Source organism: Corvus brachyrhynchos, unplaced genomic scaffold (assembly GCF_000691975.1).
Source record: "Corvus brachyrhynchos isolate BGI_N302 unplaced genomic scaffold, ASM69197v1 scaffold245, whole genome shotgun sequence".
Lineage (NCBI taxonomy): Eukaryota > Metazoa > Chordata > Aves > Passeriformes > Corvidae > Corvus > Corvus brachyrhynchos.
Window position 1 is genome coordinate 3,042,060 of NW_008238988.1, and position 16,385 is coordinate 3,058,444.

Sequence of the window (16,385 nt, forward strand, 5' to 3'; positions counted from 1 at the left end):
CTATCTCTTCCCCACCTAGACGCCTGAACATGGCTAGAAAACAAGCCATTCCTGATTAGGGATCTGTAACTTTGCTCGGGTCTTTTTTCTCCTCCGTATTCCTAGAGATGACTTTTCTTGCACTGAATTGCTATAGAAGATACCAAAACAACAACAACAACAACAACAAAACATTTCAAGGTAGACAGAGCAAATTCTCAATGGATGGAAGTTCAATACCCTGTTCTCTTCCTGACATCCAGGGTTATTTATCTCCTGAAAGCAGGGAAGGAGGTGAGATGAGGGGTAGCATCCAGAGAAGAGGTGAGGCAGAAGGAAGAGGAGCGAAGGGGTGGGAGAGGGGTGTAAATCAGTGCCTCTCTCTCAAGGCCAGAGACTGCTGCAGATTTCCACCAGCTGTTGCTGGGGCTGTCAGAGAAGGGTTTAACAGGGATGTGTGCACACATAGCCTACAGGGAGAGCTGCTTTTATTTGTTCACATCTAGCAGGGGTTGAATTTATTGCCTTTGCAGAGGGGCCAGCAAAAAGCCAGAGCGTCACTTAAATCCCATTTAAAACCTCAGATTAAGGCTTTGCAGGAAGGGAAAACAGGGAGGTGGAAATGGCCGGGCCAGATCTGGCTCCATTGCTTGGGGGAGTGGGCTACAAACAGCCAGGGAGACAAGGGAGGCTGGTGTTTTTTTCGGTGAGCATCCTTTGCTCCAGACCTGTAGCAGAGACAGAGTGAGGAAGTGCCAAGTCACCTTATGCTCATGATGAGTCTCCAGCCTCTTACTGGAGCATAAAACAGTTAAACCCCAGATCATCTGGTGGGTCCCAGCCCAATTCTGCCATCCATTAAGGAAAAAAGCTTGTCCAAAGGAATAAGAAGCCCTCATCAAAGGCCTACCTGCTTTTGGAATATCTTAATCCTTGTGATTTTTGACATGATGCAATATTCTAGGAACCTGTCTTACTTTTGCAAGATGCCTAAGCCAATTCTTGGCAGAATTTGTGCAAAGTGACTCAGCCAAGGTCACTCTTGGAGTCTGTGGTCAACCTGGGAATGGCTCACAGATACCCCAAGTCCTGTCTGAGCACAATAAATCACAAAACCATCTCCATCTTGCTCACTGTTTTGGTCCCCCTGATTTGTCCTGCATCATTAAATTTTTACAGCGCCTGACTCCAGATGACTTAAAGTTTGTGCCTCCTGTCTCCAGTAACTGCAGAGCTAAGAGGTTTTGTTCCTCCCAGCACAAGGGCTGGAATGTGAAGACTCAGCGACCAGCACAGGCAGGAAAATTTCTCCCATCCCTGACAGCTGTGTAAGTGGACATACAGGCTCCCGGTATCTTTCAGAGCATCAGTGTGGCTTTTACAGGTCCTGGTGCTGCATTTCTTTCTAATCAGCAGAATTCAGGATAGATCTGTTACAGGACTTGAGCAACGATGCTGCAGACAGCAGAGCAGCAGAACCCTGTTGGATCCCTGCTAGAGATCACATCCTGCATGGATGGAGCGAGCACAGTACTGCTCCAGCCTCCCTGCTCCATCACTGGGCACTCCTGGGCTGACATCAGCACCATGAGATCATCTCTCTTGGCTGGCTATATTTTCTTACAGGTTTTCCCTGGAGGGCTTCTGGTTACTCTCTGGTTGCAGTTTCTCTGCTGCGAGGACTTCCGCAGGCTCGTGTTCCCTTTTCCATGGTACCCAGATGTTGCTCCACCCCAGGGTCTCCATGCAGCTGTGGCTCCATCAGCTGTCATGTGCTGGGAATGTTTGTGATGGGGAGGTATTGCAGCCACCTCTGGCTGATCCAGGCTGTACCCACAACAACAGCCCTACTGAAAATTTTTCCTGGCTGGGCATGGGGTTGGACTCTGCAGGACAGGTCTTCTCTTTCCTCTGCTCAGCCTTTTCTCTGCCCAAGCACACAAACCTCTCCTCCTCCATCTGTCTTGCAGTAATTTTAGGTCCATGCACAAGACTCTGGCTGATATCCTGGCAGGATACCCTCAGTATCTAAAAGCTGCCCATGGCTGGTGCTTCTCAGAGGTCTCAGACTCAGGTTGCAGCCTTGCAAGAGCCCAGGAGAAGCCCCTGGGAGTGCAGGAATGAGCAGCTGGGGGCATTAGGAGAGGTGGCAGTAACAGCAGCCTTCCTGTATCACTGTCCCCGTGGTGGATGGACCCTGAACATGCCCTCACTGCCCCGGATTGCTGGTGACAAAAGGGTGTTGCCAAACTGGCAGAGAGGGAAGTCACGGTCACAACAACAGTGAGAGAGAGCTTCCCAGTTGCAACTTCCTTAGTCACAGCTGGATTACCAACCCCATTCTTATATTTTCCATGGGGGCGGCATGAGTAAGAGCTGACTCCTAGGGATGTCTGTTGCCTCCAGAAACCCTTAAGGAGAGAAATGCTGATGGGACTATCAGGCTGTTTAAGTTTCAGGACACATCAGGGGAGTGGAGCAGTTGTGCAAGGAATGGGATGGTGACTCAGGTACAGGACAGAGCCAGCCCAGGGGGTCAGGATGCCCCAAGCATCCCCCAAGGCAGTGCCAGAGGGGATGGGCATGCACAGCTCAGCCATTTCCACAATATCTGCAACACCTCAGTCCCTCCAGAGATTGTATTTGGGACACGGACTTGCCTTGGAGAAGAGCCTCCAGCCCCTGCAGCAAACCTGGTCTACTCATGGCTCTCCCTGTTTTGACTGATGGTGAGTTGGGGGTAAGATCAGGTTTTGGGAGTGTCTCAACATCTCCCAGATGCTGGTTTATGCATAAGGGACAGCGCAAATCATGAGCATAGGGCTCAAACACACTCCAAGTCTCACAGGTCTCCTGCAGCTCCCAGCCAGGGGTATCCCGGGAGCCCCAAGACCCTGACTGCAGCCTCCCCGCAGCCAGCTGGGCAGTTGCGGTGCAGGAGAGGGAGATGGCAACCCCCCAGCTCCCTCCAGGATCTGCACCCAGACCCCAGGGCGATCCCACTCCCTGTGGGAGACCTGGGAAAGGGAGGAAAGGGGAAGAATTTTCCCACTTGGGCTAAGCTGATGGGAACGAAACCTTGCTCCCTCAGCCCTGACTGCCGAGGCGGTGGGAATCTGAGCTCAGCCCCTAGGCGACTTAATGGGCTTTTAAAAAACCCCTTTGTATTGGATCCATTCTTCTTCCCAAAGCTTGCTGGCCCCGCTCCAAGGGGAAACCTTTGATTCTACAAATACACCACAATTATCATCCCGAGGAGTCTCAGCTATCAGGCTCCCCGCCTCCAAAAGATCAGCAGGATGCCGGAGAGGTGCTTAAATCATTTCATCCTAAGAAAACCTTGGGCTGTAGCAGCTTCCCTGTTGCTCGGAAAAAGCCACCCCTCTCCCAACAGCTTGGCTCCATTTTTCTCCCAGTGATACCGTCGCTAGCGGAGGCAGGGCGGGCAGCACTGTGGAAACCAGGCCACTGGGCTTCCCGGTGATTTCATCAGTCCGGGGACCCAGCTCGCAGAGATTTATGAGCTCACAAGAATCTCGCCTTGGAGTTATCTCCCCCTCCCCGCTTTTTTTGGCAGTGTAGAAAGGGATTCGGCGTTAGAGCCCTGCTGGGTACCGTAACAAGCTCACTCTGTTTGACAGATGCAAATATTTTCCTCCAACACTTTTTATGGCTGTGTAGAAAGGGATTCGGCGATAGAGCCCTGCTGGGTACCGTAACAAGCTCGCTCTGTTTGACAGATGCAAATATTTTCCTCCAACATTGCACAGGTCCATGTGCACGGGCTCCTCTCGCCAGCGTTGCCACCACCCAGCACCGTTTGGCGTGGGGGAGACGCAAACCAAAAGCTTGCCAAGCACTGCATGCACTCCCTGACTCCTGTCCCTTGCTCACGACGCCCCTAAGCTCTCCTCCAGGTAGGCTTTTATTCTTTTGAAATTGTTTTGTTGGGTTTTTTTTTTCTTCCAAAAGTATTTTTATTTTCTTCAGGTAATACAAATCCTGCCCTTCTGCAGTGCTTTCCAGTCTAATGCTGGGATTTTTGAAGGAGCTAGATGCTCCACGTCCAGGAGGAGTCCTGCACTTCTCTCCTTGCAGAAATCCCCCTTTAAAGCATGTCATCAGTACTTTTCCGCCGCTGTTTTTCTTAGTTGTCTAAATAAAGCTTTCAAGTTACGACTCCTTGATGTGAAGCCAGATTCAGAGGCTGTCAGTTCCTTTGTGTATCCTCAACTTGTCCGGGGGTGTTTTGTTTTATTTTGGGATGGCTGCTTGCTGCAAAGCTGTGCATTTAGCAGCACATTCCTGCCCAAAAGAGCAGCCGATTCTGCTCTTTGCCGGTGACAATGTAAGCTCCAAAGCACCACCGAGCCCGGCCCCTGCAAACCCTTTGCACTGTGCCTGCCTTTCTTCGAGGGTAAAGGATTTTGCAAGCAGGAATTTGCTCAGGCCACGGATTCACCCTCCCTGTGCCAGCCATCACAGGAGCCTCAGTGAAAGGTGTTTCACTGTGGCTGAACAGCCAAGGCCACTGTCCTCCCCAAGGTGCAGTTGCAGCCCACACAGCCGTGGGATACCGAGTTTCCTTCTCATGGGAATCAGTTATATGGGGAAGGCTGATCCCTTCTGGTGACACACAGCCACCATGTGGGGTCTAGCAGAGGCTGCAGTGGCATGGCACTGTCGTTGGGGATGGCATCCCCATCCTGCTCCAGGGCCATGTGCCACTTGCTTGGTCACACTGCTGTGGCCTGTTCCCTGGGCCAGCCCAGGGTGAAAGCAATGGGAGGCTGACCCAGCTCTGCCACCAGGAGGAATGTGGACCCACAGCCAGCTTAGGGACCCACACAGATCACTTCAGAAATCTATAGACAAGCAACAGGCTGAGACCAAAAATCCACTGCTATCCTTTATCAAAACCACTGATGCTTACTTAGGATGCTCCAGGCATGATTCAACACTCATTATCTTCATTGAGCTGGAGATTAGGCTGCAATATTCCCAGATAATAGCATTATTAGCTCTGTATTATTCTTGCTACATTATTTATTTACACTGAGTCAAGAACACTCAAAACTTTCACTGAAACAGTAACACCAGTTCAGCAGACAACATTTTATGCTGTGCTTTTTACAGGAGCAAAGATCCTGTGTAGAAGGAGCTACCCCAGGCCAAAAGCACCCTTTCCAATAAAGTCTTTTTGGCTTAAGGAAGTTGTAGGTGCTATGGGTGCCCCACCAGATGCTAACAGTGTGGAAAGGTCATTTTCTAGCATTTCAGCACAGGCAATGTACTGTTGTGTCCCATTGCCTGCTGTGCTGGCTCTGCCAGGGCTGCTTCTGGCCCAGGCACAGCTGACACTCATGGCATGGCTCACCAGGGGCTTTTTCTTGAGCTCTCATGACCTCTCTGCCTCCAGCCATCCATCCTGCACCAGCACAGTCTGGCACCAACCTTCTTTTGGCTAGAACAAGATTGCATTCTCCCTCTCTCTCCTGAAAAAGAAATCAGACTGATTTAATGATAAGTTCATGGGCTTTTGGCTTTGGCCTTGCTCATCAGCCAAGACAACGTGTGGGCCGCTGCAAAGTCCAGAGAACCAATCCTGGGTACAAGAAGTTGGCCCCAGGAAGGGCTGCCTGGGAGATCCTGCACTATGTACCGGCCATGTTACCAAGCCCAGATCTTCCTCTGACTTGGTGCTGCTACAGAGGATAACTGGGGGGGATGACAGCAGCTGAGTATCCATTCACCTTGGCTGTATCCTCAATGACTTTGTCATGGAAAACAGAAACTGACAACCTGACCCTCCCGACCCAGCCCCTCTCTGGGATGCAAGGGCTTTTCAGGTGCAGGGTACTCCACTTTCTCCATTTCTTCCTAAATGACTCTGCAATCAGAGCTGCTGACCATCCTATTAGCACACCTCCCAGTCTGGATTAAAGGGACCCACATGATGCTGGGCGTTTCTTTCAGCTCACAGTCTCCATATCAGCTCTTGGTACCCATTGCTTCCAGAGATGAGCACAGCCCTGCATGACACCTGACACACTCCCTAGGGAGGGTGCTCCAGGAATGTCCTGCTACCCACCTGAGCTCAGGAGCAAAAGCAGAGCTGAACATGCACATTCTTGATAGCCCCACATGGCCCTGCTCTCCCCAGTTCATTCCTGGAAGAAGGATTCCCACTCAGGGAGCGACTGCTTGCAATGTACTCACCACACAGCTGTGGCTCCCCAAAAATCCTGGCACATGCTGGGGGCCAGCTTTGATGTGTATTTCTTTGCTATTTGAAACAGCCTCTCCTGGAAGGGCTTGAACTGAAGGCTGTATATAAAAGCTGCCATTGTTTTTATTGGGCTACCATCCATCTGTTTATAACACAGATGCCCTGAGTGATTCTGCTGGCAGGAAGCGGAGGTGAAGGGGCTCCCTTGCATGTGCTCAGAAATCATCACCACATCCAGGACTCCTTTTAGAGATGTTTAACATCATCCATCTTTCAAGTCTCTCACAGCACTGCCACATCTCTGGGTTTTGGTATAAACACTCAAATTCAGAGTTGGTGAGAGAGAGCAGGGCAGGTGGTGCAGTTACGAGATGTCCTGCGTCAGAAGTGGTGCAATTTGTAGCTGCTTGGAAACGCCCTGGCAGAGAAGCAGGGGATCTGGGAGACACACCTCTCCATTCCCGGCCCAGCCCAGAGGCAGCCTGCCAGCTGCAGAGCACAGGCACGAAGCACTAATGGAGCTACAACACGAACTGCTCGTTTGCTTGCTGTTTGTATTCCATATCAACCAGAGCTGTCTGGAAGAAGCCCTGGATAATATTTCCTTGTGTGTTCCTCTTCAAAATCCCAGCTCCAGCTTTTGGGAGCTGCTAGTAATGTCCTGCCCTGGCACTGCCTCTAACTGAAGCTCTAGTCAGCCAAGAAGGGATGAATTTGTCCCTTCTTTTGAACCACAGGAGGGGAGTCTCCATCCCTCTCCCCACCACTGGTACAACCACCTACATCCCACCTTGGGCTCTTCTACCCAAGAGCCACTGCCACCACCCAGCCCAGCTTCATCTGCTCCACCTCTCTCCCATACCCATCCCTTCCCTTTGGGACATACCTTCCCTGGGTGCAGATGTCCAGGAAGGCTGCACCGCAGCACAAAGTCCTGGTTCCCTTTATGCCTCCTGCAGCTGCAGCTCCTGGGACTTGGATTGCAACTAGATGACTTGCCCAAGCCCAAAGAGTGGATCAGTGTCAGCGGAGGGATGTGGACATCCCTCCCTGTGCTGTGCCTCCAGCCCAGCCTCGCTGTATGTTGAAAGCACACAAACCGGACATTCAACTTACCACGTCTTTGCACAAGGCCGGCCACGGCTGAGGCTGCCAGGGAATTATCAGATGCTCTTGTGGCTCTGCAGAGAAGCCAGGATTCTAAGGGAAGGGTTACTGATTGCATTTTGGCCCTGGGGAGCTCTGTTGGACAAACTGCTGTATGATCACCGCACAGTCCAGCCTGCAGAACAGCGCTGTAATACTTTTCTCTTATCATCGTGCAGTTTTGGAAGCTCTTATTTGATCTCCTTTATCCATGTGAATATGTTCAAGAATGCAGCAGCCTCTGCCTGCAGAATAGTTCCTATTGTTCCCTTTGTTCATGTGTCTGGGCTGTTCCTCAGCCTCCTTTCTCCCTTCCTGCAAAGAGACACACTCTGTATGGTCAAAAAGTATCTTTACAACTGGATCTTAGATATGAACTCAGCCATGGGAAAGGCAGAGGGCATATTTTCCTGAATATTACAGCTTTTTGTGATGCAGAGGGGACCGTGGTGAAAGGTACCCCGAGCTCACACAGTGAATTAGCTGCTTTTAACTTCAACCAGGATCTACTCACCCATGCCCAACCTGCAAACTCCTCAGAATTAATGCTGAAAATGGATGGCACTGGATTGGGCATTTTTGGCTTATCTATCTGCTCCTCCTGAAGTGCTGATTCTTTCAGTAAATCCACAGCAAACCAGCCTGGAAGAGAAACAAAGAATCTGAAGGTCATGAAGAATACGTATCTGCATTTCAATTTTTTATCCTGCTTTTTTTTCTGATACAAAAGCTTATACATGCCTTCAGGGTGAAAACAGGCTGGAATTGACTTAGATATTAAAAGTATTTAACTTGGAGACTTCTTTTTGTGAGTGTGGAACTGAATTCAGTGCTTTTCAAAAGCAGGCCTCCAGCTTTGCAAAAATGTCTCTCTGATTTCTAGATCAGCCCTTTCCACTTCTCCTTCCAGACAGGTCTGCAGCAGGTTATCCTAACACGATCTGCACAATCTTTACACCCTGTTGAGCACACAGTTTCAAAACAAAACCTCAAACAAACCTCAGCTCCATCTGAAAACCCATCTCCTCTCCATCCTCCTTGTGGAGAACCTGTAGGAAAATGTCAAATTATACAAATGAGAACTTTGGCACAACTGAGTTAGATCAGGCTGAATTAATGATCAAAGTTACAGCTGGAGGTTGTTAATCTGTTGGTGATTTCCAAGCAAATTATTTTTTATATTCTGTTTACAAAATAAGAGAATTGAGATTATTGGCTGAGCCTGGAGGCTGATGCATCACCAGCCATGGTAAAGCAAAGATGACACAGAGCTTGCTCGCACACTGAGGAAGGTGTACTCCTTCATTAAGCCTGAGTCACCACTTCCATTAGGAGCAGGATGGAAGGATGGCACCAGAGCCACTGGCTGCCACGGGGCAGTGGCCAGAACCTGCTGAGAGCCTGATCCTGCACTGCCTGTGGCACACACAACTGGTGAGACAGGTTGGAAATCACTGGCTCAAGGCTGGATGTGTGCTTTGGCTTTCCTACCTGCCTCACTGGGAATCCATTTAGAAAGCTTCAGTGGGAATTCCTTCTTAGATTGAACGTATGTGAGCAGGAGGCCAAGTAGTTATTAAATTTTTTTTTCAGGTCTTGTTACTTTTTTTGGTACTGAATTAAGCCAGGGAAATCACTTACTGCTGTTCAAGTCTCATGGATGTGCAGTGCTGTTAATCTCAGACTTCACAAATTGTAAATTAAGCTTTCCAAATTCATGAGATTTGTATTTGTTTATTTTTAAGTAAGAGAAGTTGTCTCTTTTTATTGGGGTTTTGTGCTTTCAGGACATGACATGGCTTTCCCCCCCTACATGTAGCAGCAGAAACAACCCCTTCTGCAAAAATTAAAATCTCTATCACAATTGCCTGACACCGGAAACAGGAATTTAGAAAAAAAACTCCTTCCTAAAGATCCAGCTGAAACCTTTGGACATGGGCAGTACGGGTAGGGGCAGACATTTCAGTTCACAGGGACCAAGGTTCTTTCTACCCTGATCTCATTGCTCTGAGCAGTGCATTCTGAGACTGCCATTGTTGAGCACCCATTATTTGATCTGCAGACTGAGGAGGAAAAAAACCCCAAAGAGCAGCTGATTTTCAATGTGGCCTCTCCTCTGCGTTGTAGCAAAACCCCATCCCAGAGTGCAGAAAGCAGTAAAACCCTCCCAGCCAGCACTTCTATTTTCCAACAATGTCAAGGTGAAAAGTCCCACAAGTGAACCCTGAGCTTTCTTCTGCTCAGCTCACAGAGCAGGAGCAAAGAGCAAACCTCCTTTCCTGTCTCTCCTACCTCCCTGAATCCATTCTCATGAAGGAAAGAAAAGGTCAATATTGGTGGTGTTGAAATGAAGCACAAGGACTGAACCGCCTCCTGCGCCTGGTGCAGGGTGCTGAAAGAGCCAAGCGTGAAACAACATTTTCCAGAGCCTCCATCAGCTCAAGGGCTGGTTTGGCCTGCCAGTGTGCAAGGAAGGAGCCCGATTTCAGGAAGCAATTTGCAACCATCCCCTTAGGAGACTAAGGGGAAAAAAAGCACCTGTGAGTGGGTCATAGCTTGGCCTCTCCTGACAGAAGTTTGAAAAGTGTCTGGCAATTTGGGAAATTCAAGAGGTGGGGGACAAGTCCCACCAGGAGGATGCTGAGGATACCTGAGGCTTGCCACACCAGAGAGCTCTTGGTGAGGCTTCCCATCTTGGCCCAAGCCACTGTCTCCCCTCCTCTCAGCATCTATTTGCCAACCCATCCAGGCAGCAAAGCCACCACCTGAGCCTGTGTCATCCTCATCACGAGCACAAATTCTCAAAAGTGGCATGAAGAGATGATGGTTCCTACCCCATCACTTTACCCACCCATCTTACCTCTCTGCAGCTGTCTGCTGCCTCTCCAGAGGTTCCTCTCCATGGCCTGGTAAATGCTGTCCTGGCCAAGCACAGATTTGGTCAATGGGCACTGTCTTGCTCCACCTTCATCCCACCACCTTCATGTTTTCTCCTGTGCTGCCTTTTACTTTTCTCATTAACACCTCATCACCCTCTTTGAGTCCTGCCTGGTGGTGGTTGCAAAGATCAAAGCTGGGACTGGCACTCAAGGTTTTAAGGCTGTACCCCGATGGGGAGTAGACTCCCCTGTATATTATTGTGTTTTTCTCTTTGTCCCTCTCCATCCACTGTTGCCTCTGCTCTTAAATCCCAGGCACTCTGGGTGCAGAGAGATGCCCCTTTAGTCTGTATTTATCTCTACCATCACTTATGATGCTGTCCTGGGTGCATTATGAGAGATATTGCCTAAGCCTAGGTGAAAAACAGGGGCCAAAGTCTCTTGGGACCAGCATGGCAGTGATCAGCCTGTATGCTGCAAACTGAGCAGGAAAGGAAGGCTTAAATATCCCAGAACTTTGCAACAATACTGTCCTGTGAAAAATAGGAATATTTTCCATTTTCTTGCCCTGATTTGGTATCAAACCAGGTGTTTAAAAAGCCTGACTTTTCTCTAGGAATGGAAATTTGATTTTCAACCAACCTCTCACTTGCAATCCTTAATCTGTTTTAGAAGGAACTTTTTTTAACCTCTTTTTTTTTCTTTTTCAGTGCAAACAGACATAATTTCTACACCACCCTTTCTTGTGTACCAACAACACAAGGCATTTACCTTGGCAGACCAGGTGAAACAGTGCCCTGGGGGAAGCTGAATAGGCTGACTAGGTGATGAGTTACAGTGTCTAACACTTCCCAAGTACAATCACAGATTTATGACCACTGACATGACAAAGATTTTGTCTGGTAGTGAGGAGTGATGGCTGATGTCCCTCTAAATGCTTATAATTTCTGGCAGCTTAATTCAATCCTGTTAACAGATGCAACAAAACCGAGAAACATTTCTCCTCCTAGGAGTCCTCACTGGACCAGCAAAGATGGTATTGGCATTATTTCCCTGTTTTCAGGAATTCTTCTTTGAAGTCAGAGGGTGCAGAAATGATCTTCCTAAAAAGAAAATGCCACCAAAGGAGTGTATTATCTTCATATTTGATATTAGGACACCTTGGCAGGAGAACAACCTCCAAAGATGGGTGGTAAGAGGGCACCCTTGGAGAGTTGCTGCAGTTTTCCACTGTGGAGTGATGTATCCCTCATTCAGCATGCAGAGGACTTGGGCTAAAGTCCAACTTGGAGCCTTGCCCTCCTCTTGGGGATTTTGAAGCTTTTCAGACCATTTGAGCAAAACCTCAGATAACTGTGACAGCAAGGGCTTCCAGCCCTGGCCTGTGAGGTGTTCTGGGAGCAGCTCTGCAACACAAGAGTTCTGGCAGATGCAAAGGAGGAATCCAGGCATTTCTGACAGGCCTGCAGGCAGCTGGGAGCTCTGCAGGAGATCCCACTTTGCCTGGGTGGCTGCAGTCCTGCAACAGGGCAGTGTTTTCTCAGCACCCAAGAGAGCAGCAAACTCAACGCCACTGGAGGCAGGTGGAGGGAGAAAGCTCAAGACTTCAAAGCTGCTGTGTGCAGGAGGAGGCTAAAATGTGGGAGATGGTTTTTGATAAGATTAATTCATAGCAGCAACGGACACCTGTGACCTGGAATGATTTTCAGGAAAGATAAAGTTGTGCATACAGCAGGTCCTCTTGCAGCAGCTGAGCCGTGCTAGTCTCTCATCTGATTTCATGCATCAGGGTGTTATCTTTTTCTTGGGAAAGCCATGGAACTGGGTAGAATTTAAATTATACCCCAGAGAAGCTGGCTCACTTCTCTGACAGAGGTCATAATGAGGGAGTCGGGATTCCAGTTATAGTTCAGCACAGCAGATGTAGCTGGGTTTGCAGATGATAAAAATACAGCCTTGTCTCAGGAATGCTGCAGAAGTGAGGCACGCGTGTGGCTGGATTTTTTTTTCAGAGCTATTGTTTAACTCTGGCTGTACTGTAAAACAGTTGCTCCTATTGGGAAATCAATATTTACAAAGTAAGCAGCAATGAGACATGGGCTGGGTGCCATCCAAGCCCACAGCATGACCTGCTCTGTTGAATGCCCACACCTCAAACTGTGAAAAATGTTACTCCTCTCTCTTTTGGGGTAGGAGTGGCTTTTCATTACCAGCAATGAATACTATTTTATTTTTACTCTGCTCTGTATGTTTTCCAAGGCCAGCTTGCAAGGAAGGAGGCAGCCACTGAAACATGGAAAGCTACACTACATACTACCCCACATCACACACAGCTCACCTCTTCTGATCAGAATTCAGGGCTTGGTGCACAGAATTAGCCACCCGCCCCAAAGGAAAGCAGTTTATCTCAGAAAGCAATCATAAATAACACTTCAAATACTGAACTTCCAACTTGAGCTCCTGCTTGATCTCATCTGTATATCATAGAATCAGAATGGTTTGGTGTTACAGTGGGGATTCTGTAACACAATTTGGGTTGGAAGGGACTTTCAAGACCATTTTGTTCAAACCCCCCTGCCATGAGCACAGACAACTTCCATTTGACCAGGAGGCTTAGAGCCCCATCCAGCCTGGCCTGGAACACTTCCAGGGACAGAAGTGTTATAGGGACCTCCTCAGGGGTTCTGCAACTCCACTCCACCTTCCCCTGGAGGACAAACACCAGTGACCTCCCTTCAAGGAGCAGGTCACTAAGGCTCAGCTCAGCTGGGACTAACACAAACCTGGCAACGTGGTTGTGGACTCGGTGCTTTGCTGTTCCCCAAGGCATTGCCAGTGGAGGAATGCAGTACAGGCAGAGTGGCATGGCCATTCTCACTTTACCTGGTTACTACGATGAGTCCATGTCCTTTTGGATTTGCAACAACACACTTGAAGCTGGCTCTGTAATACTGCCTGGCCCTGTGTTCCCTCCTGTTTGCAGAAGCACAGCTGTATGGAAAATGTTCTGTCTCTAATCTCTATTTACACAGGATGGTGATAAAGAAATTCCTCCACAATCACTTCATCTCTCTTTGGGCTGACACCACCATCTTTGCTCAGCCCAGCTCCAGAGCAGCAACATATGCAAACACGACACAGTGATTTGTGGGCTAGGGAAGGAGAGTCATGTGAAAACAATCCCTGTACCAAAGTACCCCTCAAGTCTTGTGCTCAGTTTTGAACCTCTCATGGCAAGAAAGACATTGAGGGGCTGGAGCGAGTCCAGGGAAGGGCAACTGAGCTGGGGAAGGGTCTGGAGAACAAGTCTGATGAGGAGCAGCTGAGGGAGCTGGGGGGATTCAGCCTGACGAAAAGGAGCTCAAGGGGGACCTTCTCACTCTTTACAACTCCCTGACAGGAGGGTGGAGCCAGGTGGGGTGAGTGTCTTCTCCCAGGCAACAATAACAGAGGAAATGGCCTCAAGTTGTATCACAGGAGGTTTAGATTAGGTATTAGGTAAAATTTCTTCACTGAAAGGATAGTCAGATATTGAAACAGGCTGTCCAGGGCAGTGATCGAGTCACTATCCCTGGAGGTGTTCAAAAGGTGTGTGGGTGTGGCATTCTGGAACATGGTTTAGTGGTGGGCTTCACAGTGCTGGGGTAACAGTTGGACTCAGTGATCTCAGAGGTCTTTTCCAGCCTAAAGAATATTGTTATTCTAAGTTTTCTGCTGAGCACGATGAGTGAGAATGAGTGAGGTAAGTGTCCTACCAGGCAGGATGATATTGAGAAGAAGGACAGCCCCATCTTCTGGAAGCTGAGGTGGTTGACGCTCTAGCCCAATTTTGGTGCGAGATTTGAAGCAAGAAGCCTGTTTTGGGGTGGGTTTCTGCTGTAAATTCAGCTGGTTGTCTGCAGCAGTGAGGTGCTGCTGGCATATGTGCTGTCCCCACCACGAGCTGGCCTGCTCATGTTAGTAAGCTCTGAGAAAGCTCTGTATGAACTCACTGCCTGGCCCTAAAGGATTGGCAAAACAGGAAACTCTTTCAAAGGTGTCTAAGGACTTGGTGTTGACATTTGAATTTCCCTTTCATATCCCTGCAGCATTTTTGTCCAGGAGCTTTATCCCTGCAGTGCAAAGCTGTCATTTATTTGTAGTCAGAGATTTTGTGCTTTTGAAATTAAATCCAAGGCAGACAGAAAATAGAAGTATTCCAAGACACTTTAGTGTATTAGACAAGTGTTAATTAGGGGAAGCTGAGTCTTTCCAGCCCTTGGGGCAAAGCTATCTTGCGTACAGATAATCCAGAAAGAGGCAAAGCCGTTCTGCCTACTGAGATTTTTAGTTCTATACAGTTTGAGGAAAAATCAGAATGTACTCATCAGTGGAAACAGAATTATAACACAGTGAGAATAGCTTAGAAGGGGCTGAAGGGGTCTGAGGCCAATGCAGACTGCATGGCCACAGCTGGGAAAGCAGCATCCTTGCTCAGCCAGGCACACAAGCAAGGAAATGGGCTGAGAAAACATGGCAAGGTTGTTGTGGGAGCTCCTCTGGTCACAGTCCTACCTGTGAAATGGGTTCTGTCTGCTCACAGCCTGTGATCACAGGAGCAGGCAGAGTGTATCTCACCCTCTTCCCAGGAGCGTCTGGGAAACAGCTCCCAAAGAGACAACTGGCAGTGATGGTTATTAAAAAATACACTCGTGAAGCTGCACCCAGAGCTGGCCACATTTTCCTCCCAATTTTTGGCAAATTGTGTACTTGGAAGAACTATGGAAAAGAAATCCACCAAGAATCTATGAATGAAATCCTTTAGGTGAAACTCTATCCCATTTGTTACCCAAGTCAGCAAATGTTAATGCCCTGTCCCTGAATTCAAATTCCCATCAGAGCCATTTTCCCCAGACAATGGCCTTCTTTGCCCTGGTAAGCACAGAAAGTGGGCATTTCCTCAGAGGAAGTTAATTTGGCTCTTTAGACAATCCCTCCACACACACCCGAAAAAAAAAAAGAAGAGCGTGGACAAAACCTTTTCAATAATATGGGAAAGTATTATCAAACAAAACCTTTTCTGCTAAAGGGGAACACTTCCCCATAGCCATTGAGATGCTAAGGACCAACACATTACTTTAATATTACCTTAAATTAAAAAAATGAGATGTCCTTGCATTTAATTTTACCAGTACACATACCTTACATTGAAGTCCTGACTTTATTTTAAAAGAGTGATTAATGCATTTAGCTTTTGGTTCATTTTAAACTTATTTTAGGAATCACAATAAATCACACTTTGGAAGAGCAGAATGATTTATTTCTTAACTACATTTTTGCTTTGAAGTGTCTGTTGGCTGTTAATAAAACAAGTCCTTTTACGTTCTCTTCAAAGTCACAAAACAAATACACGTGGATGCTTTGGGCCAAAGGAGGGGGCTAAAAACCTGTCTGGCAGTGGGAATTTAGCTGAAAGGAGGAGGGGAGCTGCTATCTCACCAGTCTGGGGAAAACTGCTGCATTTGTTCAGCCAAAACCACTGTGTGTGGAGGCAATGGGAAAGTTGGGAATGGGTCTGCAGACAACCTGATTTAGAGGGTGGAGTCTTGGGCAATGAACATTACATTTTATTAGAAAACCACTAGTGTTTTCACAGCCCAGATTTCATAAACCTAGTATCTGTCTGACTGAATGTTAAGTACCTTACAGCCCTGCACGCAGTGTTTGCTTAGTGGTGAATACTGCAGTCTCTGTGTCCAACTCACAGCTGCTTTTACAGTGTGTCTAGAAACACTCGTGCCTCGGGTACAGGGAGAAACATGTAGGCTCAGATTAGCAAATTGCCAGCTGACAGAGCTGGGCGGCTACCCTCAGAAGCCACGGGCTCAGGCTGACTGAGGATGAGCCTGAAGTGCTCAGGAGTGCGATTTTTTACAAAGACCACAGTCAGAGCAGAATGCTGAACTCAGGTGCTGATGCCCTGGAACACTGAAGTAGTGAAAAAGTCCCTTCACCCTCGGGGAAGCATTTCACCAGGGCAGCCGGGCTGTGACTGCAGCCCTGTGTCCCCCTCTCGCTGTGCCCGGCACTGCCGGCCCTGCTGCCCTGCTCCCGGAGCCCCGTCCCCGGGCAGAGCCGTTCCCTCGCCGGGCGCAGCCCGCTGCGGCCCGGCG